General features: G+C 39.0%; 1 long non-coding RNA gene across 1 annotated transcript in view; it reads left to right on the top strand.

Moving 5' to 3' along the window:
- Positions 1–17,340, top strand: part of LOC140684595 (uncharacterized) — a 52,082-nt gene extending 34,742 nt beyond the window's left edge. Inside the window, exons 4-5 of the long non-coding RNA XR_012057056.1 lie at positions 15,942–16,047; positions 16,627–17,340. This is a non-coding gene — a long non-coding RNA (uncharacterized lncRNA). The remainder of the gene's footprint in view (positions 1–15,941; positions 16,048–16,626) is intronic.
- The last annotated feature ends 706 nt before the right edge of the window (positions 17,341–18,046 follow it).

The following is an 18,046-nucleotide window of genomic DNA, read 5'->3' as shown; positions in this document are numbered from 1 at the left end:
TTATTACTTCACATATAGGGTGAAACTGTGCAGATTGCAACTGATTTGTAAATAGAACTTGTCCACCTGTGCTCCTCTCACAATTTCAGTTTGCTGTGACTTTATTTTTCACAACTAATTAGAAATAATTTCATAGCATTACTGTGTCCTATTATGTATTTCCAGGTTTTACCCCAGAGGTATTTGTGTTTCAGTTCTGAGTGAAATTCTTCCTGTACAGTAGGTGATTTGCAAGGTCCTTTGTAATATTTGTTGATAAAAGGTGCTATGTAAATTATCTTTACTACCATATGGCCTCTTCATGTTTCCAGTTCAAATCCACGGGGAAAAATCTCTCAGCAACATCAACAGAAGCACATCTGGTCCACACACACAGTCTGACAGAGTATTCTTCTGGTTTGATTAGTCTTTCTATGCAAGTTCAAATGTATTGGACATAAGAAGAAGAAACAAAGCTTCTAAAAAATGAAACACACTCTACAATGTGTTTGAGGTATGCCAAACGCTGTTCTCAGTAGAGACTAGCATTACAGATTTTAAAGGGACTTAGTGAGAGGGAAAATCACTTGTAAGGGCATAGCTTACAAACCATCTAGACTTTAAGGTCAGTAGTTTGCTGCAGAAATGCTCCAGACATTACATATTAAAGGACAACGTTATATATTTTACTAAGTTCCCCTTTTTCCCTGTTGCTGACCACCGGTGCACTGATACAAAAGTAAGTGCTGACTGTTGGTACAGTTAGGTTCTGTGGTGCTTTCAGAGGAGGGAAACAAGTAGTTGCCCATGGGATATGCTGATTATCATGCCTGCAATGCAGGCAGAGTTTTCTTCTACTGCTTACAGAAAAGCATGCCAAACTTGTGTCAGTGATTCTTTCCATTGAGCCTCTTGCATTCTGAAAACATTTTCAAGATAAAAATGACAATGCCAGTGAGAATGAACCTTGACAGCAGTATAATGAAATGTGTGGGAGGCTACACTCAATCTGCAGACTTTGAAAGAAAATTTTATTCCACCTCCAGTCCTGCAAGATGTGGTATTGGACCAAGGACTTTCAGTACAAGTAGCAACAGCATACAGCCTAATCCATGCACAGTGAGAATAATCCCTTCTGGTGCATGCAATATTAATACTCCAGGGTTTTCTCCATCTGTTGTCATGTATGCTTAAAGTGTACATCTTTGGGGCAGGAAATTACTTTCTTGTTTCATGCATTTACTTGTGCCTGGCACAGTCAGGCACTCTTAGGGGGATATAATCACTACTGTAGCACAAATAATTTTTTTCTCTTGAAGAACTCACAGGAGCAAAGGAATAATATTACCCCCAGGCAGAAGAGTTGGACTTGATGGACCTTTCCAATTTAGCATATTTTGTGATTTGGTATTAATTACTTCCTAAAAATAGGTGTATTTTTTGTAACTGAGTGCAAATATAAAAGTTACCTCATTAGTTGGCTTTAATGAAGGTCCAGATTTTCATGCAATATAACTTGTATAAATCTACTGAAAAATGTAAAAGAGCAGCAGCAGATACTTTCTTTCAGTACTGGTGGGAAGATAAAACCAAAAATTATGGTCTATGTGGTGAAGGTAGGAAAAGGAAACTGGGCTTCCTGAAAACTCTCAGCTCTGAGGGGATATGCCACACATGATTTATAAATTGATTTCTCCTAGAAAACCCAGGCACAAACTCCTTAACCAGTTCTCTAACCCTGAGTACTAAGAAGCTGGACTGTAACTCTACAGCCATGATAAGAGGAGCATTCCTGTTTGTAATCCTGCTGCAGCAAAGAGGCAACTCTCATGATTACATTACTGTGGGTTTATAGTGCTTCACGTGAATTTTTTGTAAGTTAGAGTTATTAATGACTAAAAGGAATCAAGAGAAGGGTGATGAACTTTAAATGGCTTCAAGTAAAAATAGGATGCTTGTCGATTTTGAAGAAATTCTGTGAGTTTCTAAATATAAAATTAGAGGATTTAATGGCCCTTTATAGACCATATGTGTTAATTATATTAAAAATCTAGCAAGATTAAAAAGTAGTTGCACAAAAGGAGGGTTTTGTCTCTATATAGCAACTTCTAGAAGCAAATTTAATCCAAGGCTGCCTCTTTTTTCCTCTCTTAGTATACTGAGTACCCTCAGCAATTAATTCCAAGTTGTTACTTTTTAGTTTATGAATAGGTCACAGATAAGAAATAGATTAGACTCCTGTTTGCATATTCACTTATCCTTTATTGTCCTGCTAGCCTGCACTTTCTCAAGTGAGCAGTGAGCATTTTTCCAGCAGTGTGTGCTGGAAAAGCAGAGGTAAAGGCATGTCCAGCTTGTTTGCTGCTCTGTTGAAGTATGTTTGTGTTTGGCTGATATGAGAGGAGAATTACTCTGCTCATCGGAGAAACCAAGACGTGTGCTTATGTCTTTTGGATGATGAACATGCATTTCAAACATATTCCATTAAAATATTCCCTCCTGGGATAAAAGTGCTTTTGCAGAGAGAAACTGCTCAAAGGAGATAGGAAATTGGAAAATGGACATTTCTTCCAGGAAAACATTCAAGTGATTTTTTTTGTCTTTTAAGATTTTCTTTTTATCCTGAATTAAGATAAAAAGCAAGAGTTCAGTGTTTCTCTTGGGATAAAAATTCTGGTTTAGAAGAACCAGATCGGAATTTTTGGTGCTTCTTTAGCTGCTAACAGGCAATATAGCTGTCACCTGGGAAGGGTTTTATTTCTCAAATTCCATTCATTTTTTAAATGCAAGTGTCTTTGAGCTGCTAGTATATTTCTTTCATAGTAATTTTGACCAGCTCAAATAGCCAGGGTGGGATGTAATTACGAATGTGAGTGAAAGATTGCAGTGACTCATTTCACCACGGAGAAGTCAATTTCAACTTGTTTGAACTGCGACGGATCACGAAAATTTCAGAAAATTCCCCCCAAAAAAAGCCCTCTGGGAGTGGGGAAAACCGGCACTTAGCATTCAGGAAAACGAGAAAAATATTGACATTTTTGAACGGTGCACGTTTCACGCCGCCGGATGCCCGGGATGTTGGCCGGGCCGGGCCGGGCTGGCCGCACCGCGGGGCTGCCGGGGCTGCGCGCTGAGGGCGGGCGGCTGAGGGGAAGCCGGGCCGGGCCCGCCGAGCCGTCAGGGAACGCTCGTGGCCCCTAAGAAAGGGGGAAAGGCCGCAAAGGTGCTGAATAGCGAGGAGAAAAGTGTGGCAAACAGCCCTGCGAGCTCCGGGCCGGGAGGGGAGGGGAGGAGGAGGCAATCCCAGCGCCGGAGCAGAGATCCCTGGGTTGGACGCGAGCTCCATAACGCAGCTAGTCGGCTCCCTCAGGTATCTCCGATGAGGTGATGCAAATGTCTTTCTAGTGCTTGCTTGTTACAAGCCATGGCAAAAAGATAGCTCAGGCGTGGGAGAGCACATGTCCTTCCGAAGGAAATAATGTGTGTTCTTGCCTGAATCTTTTCATATGTGTGTTTGTATTTTAAATCTTCTGAAACAAACAAAAAAGTGTGGTTGCCTAGGAGACAGAAAACATACGAGTGTTAATGATATTTCATTACTGAACTGGGTCATTCACTTTTTGATCATAATTCATAAAGCACTGGGAATCTGATGAGATAATCATCCACACTAGGCATTGCCACAAAATCTCTGCAAGGAGTTTTTCCCTAGGGTGAATTCACTTCAGCCAGGCTAGCGGGAGTGAGGGCCCAGCCGCAGACCACAGGCTGCAGTGAGATCACAGCGCAGGGCCCAGCGCTAGCAGTGAGGTGTTCCCCTTAGTTACACTTTCTGTCACTGGCCTGAGTACAAATAGCCCTCAGCTCCTCTTGTCCTGTCTGCTTTTCCAAAGGCAGCAAGATATTTAATTAGCTACAGTTTGTCTATTTTTATAGTGAGAACAAATATTTGCAATTTACATTGTGTAGTACAGCATGTTAGATCTGATACAGCCTAAGGGAATGTCAATGCAAATGTTTTATATAGATTTCCACATGCAGCTCCTGCAGAATTTAACATGAGCTGGGCCCTGAGGGGTCCTTTCTGCAGCCTGGAGGTGGGACAGACCTGTGCTGTTCTAGTTTGCTCCAACTTCCCAGGCTGCTTGTCAGTAGGCAGGGTTTGACTATCTGCTTCTTCCCTGATCATGTCAAGTAAACTACTTATGGAGTGGATGGCCCAAACAAACAACTTTTAAGCATGGTAGTGTGTTCTAAGTATCAAAAAAAAAAGCTACTTTCTCACCTTGCAAAGCTTCCCACTTATTTGCTATGTGCAGTTACAACATTAAAATAAATGTTATTATTCAACTGAGTGTATGCTGTTTGACATAAACAGGGATTGCAGAATCAGGCTCTCACCTGTATTATTGAGAATATAAACTGTATCAATGAGGGACTAAATAATTTACAGTCACTGGAGATGAACAAAAATTCTTTCTGCTTTTCAATGTATAAAGAGTTCTTTTTTTCTTTTCTTTGATTAGACTTTACAGCTCTTTCTTGTACCCTTGACAATTTAAATGAACTTATCCAAACTGAGATCTCATTAGATTTTAATTTTGTGGTGAGAGCATAATTAAGATAAGCCATCAAACAGCCCTAAAACCACAATCCTTTCTATGCCAGTGCTTGGAGTTCATAAAGACATATAGTCCCTAAATGTTGCACCACAAATTAGTCTGGATTGGATGTTTAAGTAGAGAAAAGGTTGTGCTGTGGTAATATGCAGTCATAAGAAATTTTTCTTTAAACATTTTGGTTTTAAACTGCAACTGGCAGTTCATCTTCATCTGCAACCTACCATTTCTTACTGGGTTTTTGATCAGTCAGGGACATGATGTAGTTCTGTGTCACATAACCCAAGGCATTTTCACACGCCTCTGCAGGGTAGACCAGTTGATTGCAACTTGTAAATTCACCACTTAGGCAAACTGTTATGTAATTGCAGGAAGATGTCTAATCTCCCTTTGCCCTAAGCTGTCACACATGGCTGGATTCTTGGTGGCTACAAAACAGTTATTGAAGGCAGTGGAAATTGTGCTGCTCTACCAGCTGAGAACCCAGGCCAAAATACACTTGGGAATCATAAAACCTCTGCTATGCTTTCTGATATTTTCTGCTACTTTGATACTTTGTTCTTCTATATGCCTTTACAGTAGCTTCTGATTTGTATTGTCTGGGTGCAAATAGGATTGAGCTTTTCTATCAGCTTGCATGTATAGATACTCAAAAGTAATTCTTGCTCTCTGCAGTAGGAAACCAAGGAAAGGTGTAAGAAGGCCTTTGTTTTATGGCAGATGCAGCTGAAGAAAGTGGGGTGGACAGGGCTCTGGCTGCTGCTGAGACTGATCTGGTTTATCCAGATGCCAGTGGTGGCTCCTGAAGTACTGGGGGTGGATGGACTCCAGTGTCACACCCCAGCCAAGCATTGTCACCTCAGTGGCTCAGGTGTGCTCAGAGACTGCAGTGCTGCTGTTTTCACTGGCAGTTCAGTGAACTCAGTGGGGCTGAATGATTTTTTCCCTCCTCCACTACAGCTTTGGTATAGACAGGAGCAGAATGTGCTGCCTGCAACCACTGGTGTCTGTAGAACATGGAGTTTGGGACAAGAGACACCTGGAAGGCCAGTGGGTGATCTGGATACCTGAAGGAGTTTAAGAGTGTACAGAAGTGTTTGGAGCTTAAATGAGATGAAGGAATTGACAGTGAAACACATGTGTGTCAAAAATAATGCAAACATGGCTGACAAGGTTAACATTGCCATTTACTTGGTACTGGTGGTATCTTATTTTGCTAGTCTTAGAGGATATCATTCAGTAAGAGTAGAATTGCAGCAGTTAAATAGATGGCAAGTGTTAACACTTTTAAGGCCTTTTATTCTGCATATATCTGCTTTTATTCTGCTTTTTTCTTCCTACCTGTTAGATCTAAAGTATTTTTTTGACTACTGAGCAGTAACCCAATGCAGGTCTGTGCTATCATTTTGTTGATCTTTCTAGAAATAAAATAAAGGAATTTATGTAAACTTTAAGTAAAGAAACTCTCATTTTATAGATGTTGCTATATCTTCAGCTCCTACTAAAACTGCATTAATAAGCACTGTATGTTTATATATATATAATTGTTTAAGTTTTAGAGAAAGCAATTATTTTATTAAATAATAATATAGTTTTATTTCCGTTGTTATTAAATGAAATAATTATTATGTTAATTGACACTCATTCTTTATCACAAAAAGCAATGTAAGAAACGCAGTGTAGTTTGAGGTTACACTGTCGAAATGTGTCTCTGAGAAACATAGACCCGCGGCCTGTGCTCCCACCAGGGGGCAGGACGAGACAAAAATTAAGGAACGTCAAGGGGACAAACCCAGCAGACCTGCTCTGAATCCCCCCACAGCCTCAATTTAGCCTCAATTTTTGCAAGGGCACAAGCTCTGCAGCTGTGTGACTATCTAAGTGAAAGCAAGTATTCTGTTTTTTTGTTTGTTTGTTTGGTTGGTTTTTTCGGAGAAGAGTTATGTAAACAATACTTGGCTTCTGCTTTAGTGACCGTGGACATCACTGCTTCTGAGGTACTGCATGTCCTCTGAAGCAGAACTCCTATGGTGTATTTACAGAAGCACTATTTAACTATGTAGAGCTATACAATAAATCTGTTTGTTTCACGTCTTGTAAAAGAGTGATTCTTTAAATCTCCTCTGCAGTGTTTCAGCTATCATTTTTCTTAAACAAAATTGGAAGATAGATAGAGTCTGCAATTCAAGACTGCAGGATGATATTGTTCTTGGTAAAAACAACATAGGAGGAGCCTGAGGCTTAGCATATGCCCAATTACAGGAGAAATCTGATGTTGTAAGTGCTTCTTGTGTCTAGGAATAATGCAGCAGGCAGCCTACTTTCTAAGATATTGCAGTGACCCACTTGTGCTCTGATGGGAGGAGATCACTGACTGAAGGTTGCTTAGCCCAACCAAAAGTCGTGCTTAGCTGCAAGGAGCAAAACCCAATGCAAAAACCAGGTTTGTTCATGGAAGTGCCTGTAATGAATTCTGTTCATAATTAATTATAGCCTAATCCCAGATGATACAAGTGCTCATCTCAGAGCAAGAAGATGGTGAGGGACTTTTTAGTAATTACAGCACAAAATTTAATATCTGGTAAAGGTGAGAATCATCTGAGATTAGAAATGTGTCATCTAGTTACCAGGCCATTCCAAACCCACAGCTGAGGTGTGAAGCCTGCATCAGGTACCTGTAGGTTACTAACAGTCGTGATTTTACATGTATATTACCAGAGGTACAAATTGTGATGCACCAGCAACTGTGCTGAGATGAAGTGAGTTTTCATCCCTCATAGCTTTGGCAGTGAAAAAGCAATTTAAAATTAACAATACGCTTAGTTTTGTCTAAGGAATGTGTTTTAGCAGTTACCAGCAGAGCAACGCCCCCTCTATTTACAAGAAAGAGATTCTCTTTATGACCTGTAATTGAAGATCCCAATAACTTGAGTATCTCTGGAGTTTTTGTTTTTCATTTAAACTTTATGTTTCAGTGTTGCATTTGGCTTGAGAGGTAAGTTACTCAGCTAGGGCAGCTGTGTCAAGCAGGTACTTAGAATAAATGCAAACAGATGTGGAAGGTCTGAATGCTCAGGGGGGTAAATAACTGCATGGAGGTTGATATATGCTATTTCTTACCTATCACTTCTCAATTGAAACTGTGAATCTCAGCACCGTGCTCCGCCCTGCCAAAACCTAAACAATGGCTTTGGGTGCTTGTAGGTTGTATTGATGAAAGTATTTACAGGAAGTGACCACAGTGCAGGAGTCAAGTAGTACCTCTGGCACAATCACATGTTTGTGATCACCTGCCAGCTCTCTTCCAAAGCTGCCTGAGACTTTGAGTACGTTTCTTCTAGATATCCTTGGGATGCTTTTTTCATTTCATAACTCAGAACTACAGGAGAAAATTAAAAGTCCAGGGATTTAAATGCTTCATAATCTGTACTTTTAAGTGTGCACACACAAAGTTATGCAGACTGAGTAGGACCCAGCATCCAGCCCAACCCACTTCTCAGAGCATTAGCTATACTGAGGACAAAGTAGGTTCCTCAGGTTTTTGAGACCTCTAAGTCTGGAGACTTCTTGGGCTGGACAACCCATTCTACTGCTTCCTGTCCTGCCACTGTCAAAAACTATTTTTTTAATCAAGAAAGAACCTTCCATTTTAGGTCATGGTAAAAAAAAAAAAGGCACAGAGGAGTTAAGCAGTGTATGTAATGGTGAATACTTGGGTAGCATCTTAAATAGTTAAAGTGAGAATTCTGTCAGAGCTGGGATATGAGAACAATCTGAAAAAATAACCCCCTTTGGAACATTTTAGATTAAGAAAAAGAAATTAAATAACTTCTGATCTTGATACTCTTTTTCTTCTAACTACTGGACCTAAAAGCTGTCAAACATGAGTCTAAAAGCAATCTGGATTTCAGTAGCTGTTGGAAGATGTAAGTACAAGTATTTCTCATGATGAATTAGCTTCTATCTGATATTTTTCTAAACTTCTTTGGATCAAAACATTTTAAGAGAGTCTTGACTTCTCAAGTATTTTTCTATTATTTGTAATATAGAGAGAAGCCTTAAAGGATGATTACAGCTAAGGCCTTATGTAACAGTAGGCAACACTTCCTCAAAGAAATCTTTGCTTTAGAGCAGTGACTTGAGGACGCCTAAGTTGTTACTTTTAATCCTAGTGTTGATATTACTATGAACTGTATGAATTCTTCCTATGAGAGCGAATATACAGGAAAGAATCTAAGAGATTATATGTAATCTGATGTGTTTTAATGAAGAAAAACCTCATAGTCAGCACTCAAAACTTGTGTGAGGATAAACCAGATCCTACAGGAGGAATACAGAGGGGGAAAGCAGCCCCAAAAATACCAGTAACACAGCTAAGAATAATTATTTAAATTTATTGTTGCACTCAATGACTGTTATTTTTATACTGAAAAGAAAAAAAAAAACAACAAAACAGAGCAGAGATTACTCTTTCTTCTTAGGTGTTTGTGTTTGAGTTTTGGTTTGATGCTTTGACTCACTTCCTTCGTCCCCTAAGCTACAGGCAGGTTGCAGAAGCTAAATCAAAGGAAAGTCTCTGTTTCTTCTCATAACTGTAGATGGTCTTGGGGTCAGGAGGCTCTTATAATCTGGGGCTAGTCATCTGCAGCTTCAGGGGACAAAGAAAGCAGTACAGGCCTTACAGTTTGCAAGGAGGGCCTCAAGCCTTGGTATTCCTGTGGCCAGCAGGAGAAGGAGGGAGTACTGCACACCTTGCATGGACCCTCATGAACTGGAGGATCATGAGGGAACAGAATTTGGCACATTTCCAGGTTATCCTTACTAAGTCCCCATGTTTGAACATTACTTTTCATGGTTTGGAAGCTAGCTGATTCTCACTGTTTAGGACTTGGCATCAAGGCCTGAAGAGCAGATTTGCACTTGGCAAGACTGCAGTGCATGCCACTGTGTTCATTCCTCCCTTTGTGGTCTGATGTGGCTGTGGCAGAGCCCATCAGCTGTGATTTCACATATATCTACTACTTCTCAGGTTCACCAAGGTGTGAATTACAACTCCTCAATAAATACCTTATGATATTACCATACACCTCTTCATATCTTATGACTCAGGGAGAATGCCTCCTTTTGTGAAAAATGTGCAATGTGGATGCAATGTACGGTTTCCTTGGGACAAAGGGGAGTACAGGATATAAAAATATTCTATAGATGCATACATATTGTGGAGTAGGAATCTCCCTTTTTTTCCTTCCTTTATCTTCAATTTCTTTAATAACTTTAGTTTTGTGTGTAACAAATTTTATAGAATAAATGTATTTAATATTGGTTTAACTGAGAAAATGTAGAGGATAAAATAAAAGACATAAATCCAACAGAAAGGCTATAGATATCTTCTTGGCTTGCAGATATCTTCTTCAGTGCTGTTTCCATGGAAATTATTTATAGTGCCTGGAGGGAGTGAAGTGCAGGTCACAGATCTGCAGAGCTACAGTAGGCTTTCAGCCCAGTTAGGCAGAAGCTGACAACAACAAATGGGCATGTCTTTGAATGGAGCTCTTCTGCTTTCAGAGGAAAATGTAATCTCTTTTAAAAATGTGGCTTTGAGAGAAAAAATATTAATCTCTATGGCAGTTTGGGGTGAAATTGGAACCAAGAGCTGTCGGTTTTCATTATGAAAACAGCTTCAAACTCTCTTCTTCCCTTTCCCCTCCCCCCATTGCTTGAAGTCATTAAGGGCTTCATCACATTTATTAGAGCAGAATTCTAAGTACCATTTCAGATTACCACTGTGTATTCCAGTTTGGCTAAATATTTTACTTCTTGAATACCTACCTGGGATATGCTCAGACAGAGCACAATAGACAAATCTGGTACATGCTGAGGATATTGCCAGTCATCAAGGAGCATATTCTGCATTTTATTTACATTAAATACATCTTATATAAAATATTAAACATATATGAAACATTTTATGAATTATATTTCTGTATATTGCACATATGTGTATTTTTTCTTCTTAAAGACTTGCAAAAATATGTTATATAACAATTTATGTGACAGCTTTTTGTAGAAATGAATACTTTATGCAAAAAATTTTTAAAGAAGAGTATACAGATATATGGACTGCAGTTTGAATTAAGAGTATCAGTCTTGTATTGTCACAGATTATTTGGCAGTATTCTCTTTAAGAATTTTGAAACCAAAATAAATTTCCTATCCTCTTAATTAACTATATTTTTTATTTTATTAAGTTAGTAATTTGTTTCTTCATCTTTTTCTTCCTAATTTATTAGAGAACAAGGAACACTCCCTATGCTCTTAAAGATTAGGGTATGCCTTGGCTCTCTGTGAAACAGGTACCATATAAATAGCTACACTATAAGAGTGTGTGACCAGGCAATGTTTTTTCCATTTTGCTGGAGAAATGCAGGATGTTCAGTATATGAGCAAGTCACTTCAGAATGACTTCATTTATATTCCAAGAAATAATAAATTCAGGAGGAAGGTAGTGAAATGGAATGTCCTGATAATTAATTTTTTTAGGGTGGTAAGTATTTGCACTGTTATTTGAATGTTACTGTTTCTCATTGACTTTTCTGTCATTCAGTTTTTAACTCCTGTAGATACTGTTGTACGCTGTGTTTCCAGTAGTTCCTTCAAAATACAAATGACTGATTATTAGTGATCACAGTAAAGTGTTTTAGTAACAACTTTACAGATATGAATCAAATTCAAATTGGTTTAGCCACAAAACCTGATTTTAGGTCTTGCTTCAAACAGTTTTTCAGCTTTATTTTAGTGTCTGAAAGGTTCTATCTACTGTAGTGTGATACACTTTACTGTGACTTCTTAGCCAAATGAATGGGGAAAGTCAGGAGATAATGAAGGTATTGAAGCAGTCCATGTCTGATGATTCTATCAAGCAAGTAACTTCTGGGTATCCTAAATGTAGTGAGAAGACTCATTACTGCAGGTGAATCACAGAATGGGTATGAATGGAAGGGAACCACAGTGGGTCCTCTGGTCCAGCCTCCCTGCTCAAAGTGATCCTAGAGCACTTGGCACAGGGTTGTGTCAGATGATTCTGGAATGTCTCCAGGCTCCACACCCTCTCTGGTCAATCAGTTCCAGTGCATGGTCAGCTGCACAGTAAAGAATTTCTTCCTCATGTTCAGGTGGAACTCCCTGTGCATCAGTTCCTGCACGTTGCCCCTTGTCCTACTGCTCAGCACCACCGAGTAGAGTCCGGTCCATCCTCTGACACCTCCCTGCAGATAGATGCTGATGAGGTCCTCTCCAGTCATCTTTTCCTGGCCCAGCAACCCCAGCTCCCTCAGCCTTTCCTGGTGAGATGCTCCAGTCCCTTTTTTGTCTTTGTCAGCCTCTGCCAGATCCACTCCAGGAGCTCCCTGTCTTGTACTGAGGAGCCCAGAACTGCTACAGCTGTACTGGTCACAGCGCTCCAGATGTGCCTCACTGGGGCTGAGTACAGGGGCAGGATCACCTCCTTCAACCTGGGGCAATGCTCCTCCTGACTGATACAGCACAATAGGAGCTCATGGAGTTTGTGTGTCTCTCCTCAGCTTCTCAGAAGGAAAAGAAAGTATTGAAGTTCCATTTCTATACCACTATTGTGGCAAGGTCTCTCTAATCCCCTCCCCACTTTGCAATATTTGTTAACTTTCTTTTTCATTTTGTAAATACTCTTAAAATAAGCACAGTGTTTCTAACAGGTCAATTAGGTAGGCCACTTTTACACTCAGGTGTAAAATCTTAGCGGTGTCTGCTGACTGGAGGTTAAATATTAATCACAACCTAGAAATTCAGCACTCACCTCATTAATCCATTTGAAACCATCTGTCATAAAAAGTTGCAATATGTGACACCACTTTTTCCCCCATTTGGCATCTGCCCATTGCTTTTAATCTCAGGAAAATGTGTTGTTAAATTCAGTAATTTTGTAGCCGTGTTTTTGTCAGTTTAGATATCTTGGCTGATATTTATTAAAAGTGCTTTAATTAAAGAAGCTCAATTTGAAATCTCTTCTATACGACAATAAGCAATTCTTCCTTGGTGTCATTTTTCTTGTTGGGACAGACTGTTCTGAACAGCAGTAGGCACAAAGCTGTTGTCCCTAGGAGATGCTCTGGGGGGAAAAAAAAAGAGCAAAACAAACCCAGCCCATATGGTCCTTTCCTGTGCAAAACATGTTCCAATTCCCACAGTGGTATGGGGTAGGTATGGAAAAAAATACCTTAAATATGCAGGAACAATCCCATGCATTGGGATCCACTGTGGTCCATTCCTGCAGGCATGGATGGGGTAGATAGCAGTAGGAGTTGTGAACCTTTCCTAACCTAACACGCATGGTGAAAGGAAGATTGAGTACTGAAGCACATTCTGTAGTACTGAGGAGAGAAAAATCTGTATATGCTTCTAGGATATCATGTTACAGACTGAATGCCAGCATTTATCTGTCTAATTGTGGTGAGAAATTCAGTGGCTGATAATTTGTTTTTACCTAGGGTGGAGTTATGAAGATGTAGAATACTTAACTCTCAAAGACTTACTTTTACATTGGTGGAAATAACTTCTGTGAGCAAAAGCACTGATACATCATCAAGGCTGTCTGAACGGGGCACTCTTAGGTATCACAATACTCCTTGATGTGGAGTAGCTTGCTTAGATCCATGCTGATCCTTCTGCATACTATTAAAATAGTCTTTATTTTTCATCAAAATGAGCAAGATCGACTCCTTCACTCTTTTGTTACTTTTTCTGGCTCATTTGTTACTTTTTCTCATTGCGTGTTGAAGCTCCTTTTTGGTAAATGAAGCCTTGAGATAATGACAGCCTTCTGAAAAATAATTTTGAAAGAGCATAAATCAACAGTATTGGTATCTCTGCAGGTCTTTTATATAGCCTTTTCCAGCACTGTAAAAAAACCCTTTTATTTTCTTTTGTAAATGGAAATAGAGATTTTCTTTCTGTCTATATTTTGCCCTCAAATTCCCATGCATATAACTGCAGTAGTAGTTTCCTCATTTCTTGCTTATTTTTTTGATCTACAAACATCCTGAATATACACTGTCAGAACCCAGAACTCCTCTCACAAGAGGAGCTCTAAAATATTTCATAGGAGTGAAGCAATATTTTAGCCCTATGGGATACTTCTAATTTGATGGGATCCCTATTCTTTCAGTTTTATAGCAACTCTATTTATGTTTGAGTGTAATAATACTATAGTAAAGCTGAGTGGTTTAACTCTATTGTCAGGATAATATTTTGCCATAGTACATCTTATTTATCTTACACTTTGCTAAGAGTAGTTTTTAATTGACAATGGGTTAACAAACAGGTGTCTTAGTTTAGGAGCCATTGTCTGCTCTTCATTGGGGCTGAGAGACATTGCCTGCTAGACATCAGTACACTGCTTAGCTACACAGTAAGTGAGAAGGGCAGGCCTTCTCTGATGACAAATTTGCAATGAATTGGTTTTGGTTTGGTTTTTTTTTTTTTTTTTCCCTCTCTGAGGTGCTAATTGAAGCTTATGACGAAAAAAGACCAGATTGACAGTGATTAGTGCAAACTCTCACAGAGACCTATACTCACTTCAGAAAATTTTACTAAACAACTTTCTTGGCTTTTGTTTTACATTGCATCAGATTAATATCTTTATTCTATTTCACTAAACTGAAATATGTACAAAAAAGGTAGGGTAAACAGTTTCTTTTCAGCCAATGACTAGCCACATTCTTATCAGCTAAGCAAAATACTACCTATTAATGCTTTTAGACTTAGTTTTGTACGGTACTGTCCTTTTTTTTATTATTATTTTTTATTTAGGCAAGCAGGCAGAGTAAGTCTTCTGAAATGCATCTAACAGAGATTACTTTATAAATTAATTTAACACAGTTGTCCCAAATTCATTAAGGACTCTAAGATGGACATCCCTGATGAAATATTCAGGGGAGATTTGTTGCTCTGTGATGTTCTCTGCTGGTCATTACTGTGTGGTATCTCTACTGAGACATAAAATATAAGATGTATGAGATTTTCATGTAGCACTTCAGCTTCACTACTCTTTCTCTAGAGCTTATTTCACAGCAGATTGTGCAGAACCATCTTGACTAAATATCTACTCCTGTTTTTGCATAGCCAATTCATATCAGCATGAATGAGAAGAAATTATAATTTTTCTGTTGGTTATTGCACTTGTGAGGAGTACTTGTTTCTATCATAATTATTTTCTTTTTTTTGTCTCTACAGGATTTAAAAGTATCAGTTCAGCAGCTTGTACACATAAGCAAGATGATATATAGTGTGCACTATGAATAATTCTAGGCAAATAAATATTCAGATGTCTTTGCAGAAAGGTGTGTCTGAGAGGAAGAGCACCTGGTGTAATCCAAAGTGACCACAGGGAATGCAGTTACACAGGTGTGTCAGTTGCCTGTTGTCCAATTGGCACACAAAGCTTAAATTATCTATTACAGTTCCAGGATAATTATGCAGCTCCCTGACATGACTGGACATGGTCAGTCCCAAAACAGAGCATGTTTGCTGTTGAAATCAAATGCAGTCAGTTGCTCTTGGATTCTGTTATTTAAGGCTGTCAGTGAAGGCGTAGGAGAGAAATTGTAGATAAATAGCGTAACTGCCTTCATCTCAGGTCTGTAATAGTAATTACACATGGAAGTACATGAAGCAGAATGATTAATTTTTCTTGTTATGGCTCAGGCTTCACTCTGAACTTGTGCTAAGGACTGTTTTCCATGAGCTGCCTGCAAATGGGTGTCTGGTAAATAGCTATTTGGGCTGGGATGGAAAAAGTGACCAGATGTGATGTTAAATGGAAGAATTCCTTTGGATGAATTGGCTCTACAGGCTCGTGTGTCTTAATTGTACTGGTCTAGTGATCTAGCTAAGATCAGGAGGATATTTTGCCTTTTGAATTACAGTAGAATTTTTCAATTGGAGGGGACCTATAATTAGGATCTTATCTAAATGCCTGGCCAGCTGAGAGCTGGCCAGGGGTCAAAGCTTGTTATTGAGGACATTGTCCAAATTCTTAAATGCTGACAGGCTCAGGGCAGCAACCACCATTCTAGGAAACCTGAGCCAGTGCAAGACCACCCTCCCAGTAAACAAATACTCCTTAATGTCCAGTCTAAACCTTCCCTGGCACAGCTTTCAACCATTCCCATGTATTCTATTACTGAAGAAGAGATCAGCACCTTCCCTTTCACTTCCCCTCCCCAGGGAGCTGTATAGGACAATGAGGTACCTCTCATCTTCCTTTTCTCCAATCTAGACAAACTCAAAGTCCTTCTTCTGTTCTCCTAGAACATTCCTGCCCTTTCCCCAGCTTTGTTGCCCTCCTCTGGATGCTTTTGAGTACCTTCACATCCTCCTGAAATGGTGGAGCCCAGTGCTGCGCACGGAACTCCAGGTGAGATTGTACCAAAGCTAAATACAGTTGGAGAACCGCCTTCCTAACAACTAAACATAATAGCATCTTATTGCAATGATTAAGTTACAGACATATCTAGTCAAACCTCAAAGCATGGTTAGATATCAGCTCAGACCAGTTTGCTCAGGGCTTTATTCAGTCTTGAAAATTTCCATGGAGGGAGATGGCACAAAATCCTTGGGGTACCTGCTTTATTACCTGATGGTTTCACAGAGTCCCTCCTCACAACCAGCCTGAACCTCTTTTGTTTCAGTTTATCCCCACCACCTCACACTCTCCTGCTATGTACAGGTATAAAGGTCTTGGCTCTGCCTCCTCCAGAATCTGCTTGCAGGCCCTGGCAGTTTGCCAGTGAACTAGAAGATGTTTGAAGCACCGTTTGTTTATTTCACCTGTGTCCCTCCTGAATGTTACATAATAGGATGTGAAACAGCATTTACATTGAACAAAATGCATTGAAACATCCCTGAATATTTTTTTTTTTTAAATCTCAAGCTTTCATAAATTCAGATTTTATGGTAGAAATAAGCATGAAGTACTTTTTTTTTGTCTTCCAAGCTCCTGAGTGTCTGTGAAAGAAATGAGAAAGAAATAGGGGAAACCCAAACCACAACAAACAAACAAAACCGAACAAAACCAAAACAAAATAAAAAGTTAAAAGGTAAGTTTTTATTTTTCTTGGATTTGTAATTCCATTCACACTAAAATTCAGTCTGGATGTGAAGTGTGCATGAGAGAATGTTGGTGAAAGGCTTCTCATAACAGAGGTATTGTGTTCACAACCAATTGTGTGTACCTGAATATAAGGGTGACTTTAAAATTAGGATCTCAAGTATAGCAAAGTAAGGATTGTTTTGTAGTTATTTACATTTTAACTCTCCAGATCTGTTTATTCCTTAGTAAAAAAAATACAGTCAAATAAGGAATAACACTAATTCTGCCGTTGAAGTTTTTATATCTTTGTTTATAAAGAGTGGTAGTGAAAGCAGAGTGAGACAAATAATTTTATGTCACACATCAGTGGTTGATTTCCTACATCTGTTATTAATGAATTACAATTGTTTATTCAGTGCTGGGTGTGGTATTATGAATTCTTGGATTTATTTAGTAAATTCAGGATCTGTTGGATGATTCTGGTGTATAGCTAGACATTAACTAAACGAAGATATGAAACTGTGGGAAAGAAAAATAGTGACATATATATACCCTACTGTGATACATTTTAATGTGGATTTGAGTCTTAGATCTTAAGCTTACCCTGCAGCAGAATTTGGCTGATTTGCTCACAACCTTCCCCCCCCCACCCCCGACACCAAAGTGATACACGCACTGTGACCATGTTTACTCAAGAATGCTGAAGTGTGTGTAATAAGTACAGTAGTCTTTGAATGTTTGTGAGTTAAATTGAACAATCCAAAAGATTCAACATTTAAAAAAAAAGAACAAATTGTTTTCACAATTTGTTTTTATTTCACAATTTGTTGTTATTTTCATAAGGACACAGCAGGTGCCTCACTATCCCTATCTACTAATTCAAATGTTCATGCATGTTAATGAACACATAGAACAGTCTGGGCCATCTTTGATTATTTGATTTGTACACAGAAGTTCACTCATTGTATACACATACCAAAAGACTGGGGCAATGCAAACAGAGATGATGTGTATCAGACAGCTCTCACCCTCTTAAGCATTTCAGTGGAAGTAAAAATGGGGGGCTGAAAGATGCTCTCACTTCTTAGCAGCTGGGCTTAGACCTGGATGCTGATTGTTTAGATGTCCTTGAATGGAGGTTTTCCTTCCAGTCTTCAGCTGGATGCAATTATATTTCTATCATCTTTATTTTTAATATATGCTGACTTTTAATTTTTTAAAAATCTTACTAAATATGAAAGGAGAGGCAAGGAAAAACATCTGCTGTAGAAAATACTCTGAATCACAGTTTAGAGGGCTTATGAATACTGTAGGCTTAACACTT

The sequence above is a fragment of the Taeniopygia guttata genome, chromosome 8, assembly GCF_048771995.1.
Source record: "Taeniopygia guttata chromosome 8, bTaeGut7.mat, whole genome shotgun sequence".
NCBI classification, from domain to species: domain Eukaryota; kingdom Metazoa; phylum Chordata; class Aves; order Passeriformes; family Estrildidae; genus Taeniopygia; species Taeniopygia guttata.
This window is presented reverse-complemented; position numbering and strand designations above follow the sequence as displayed.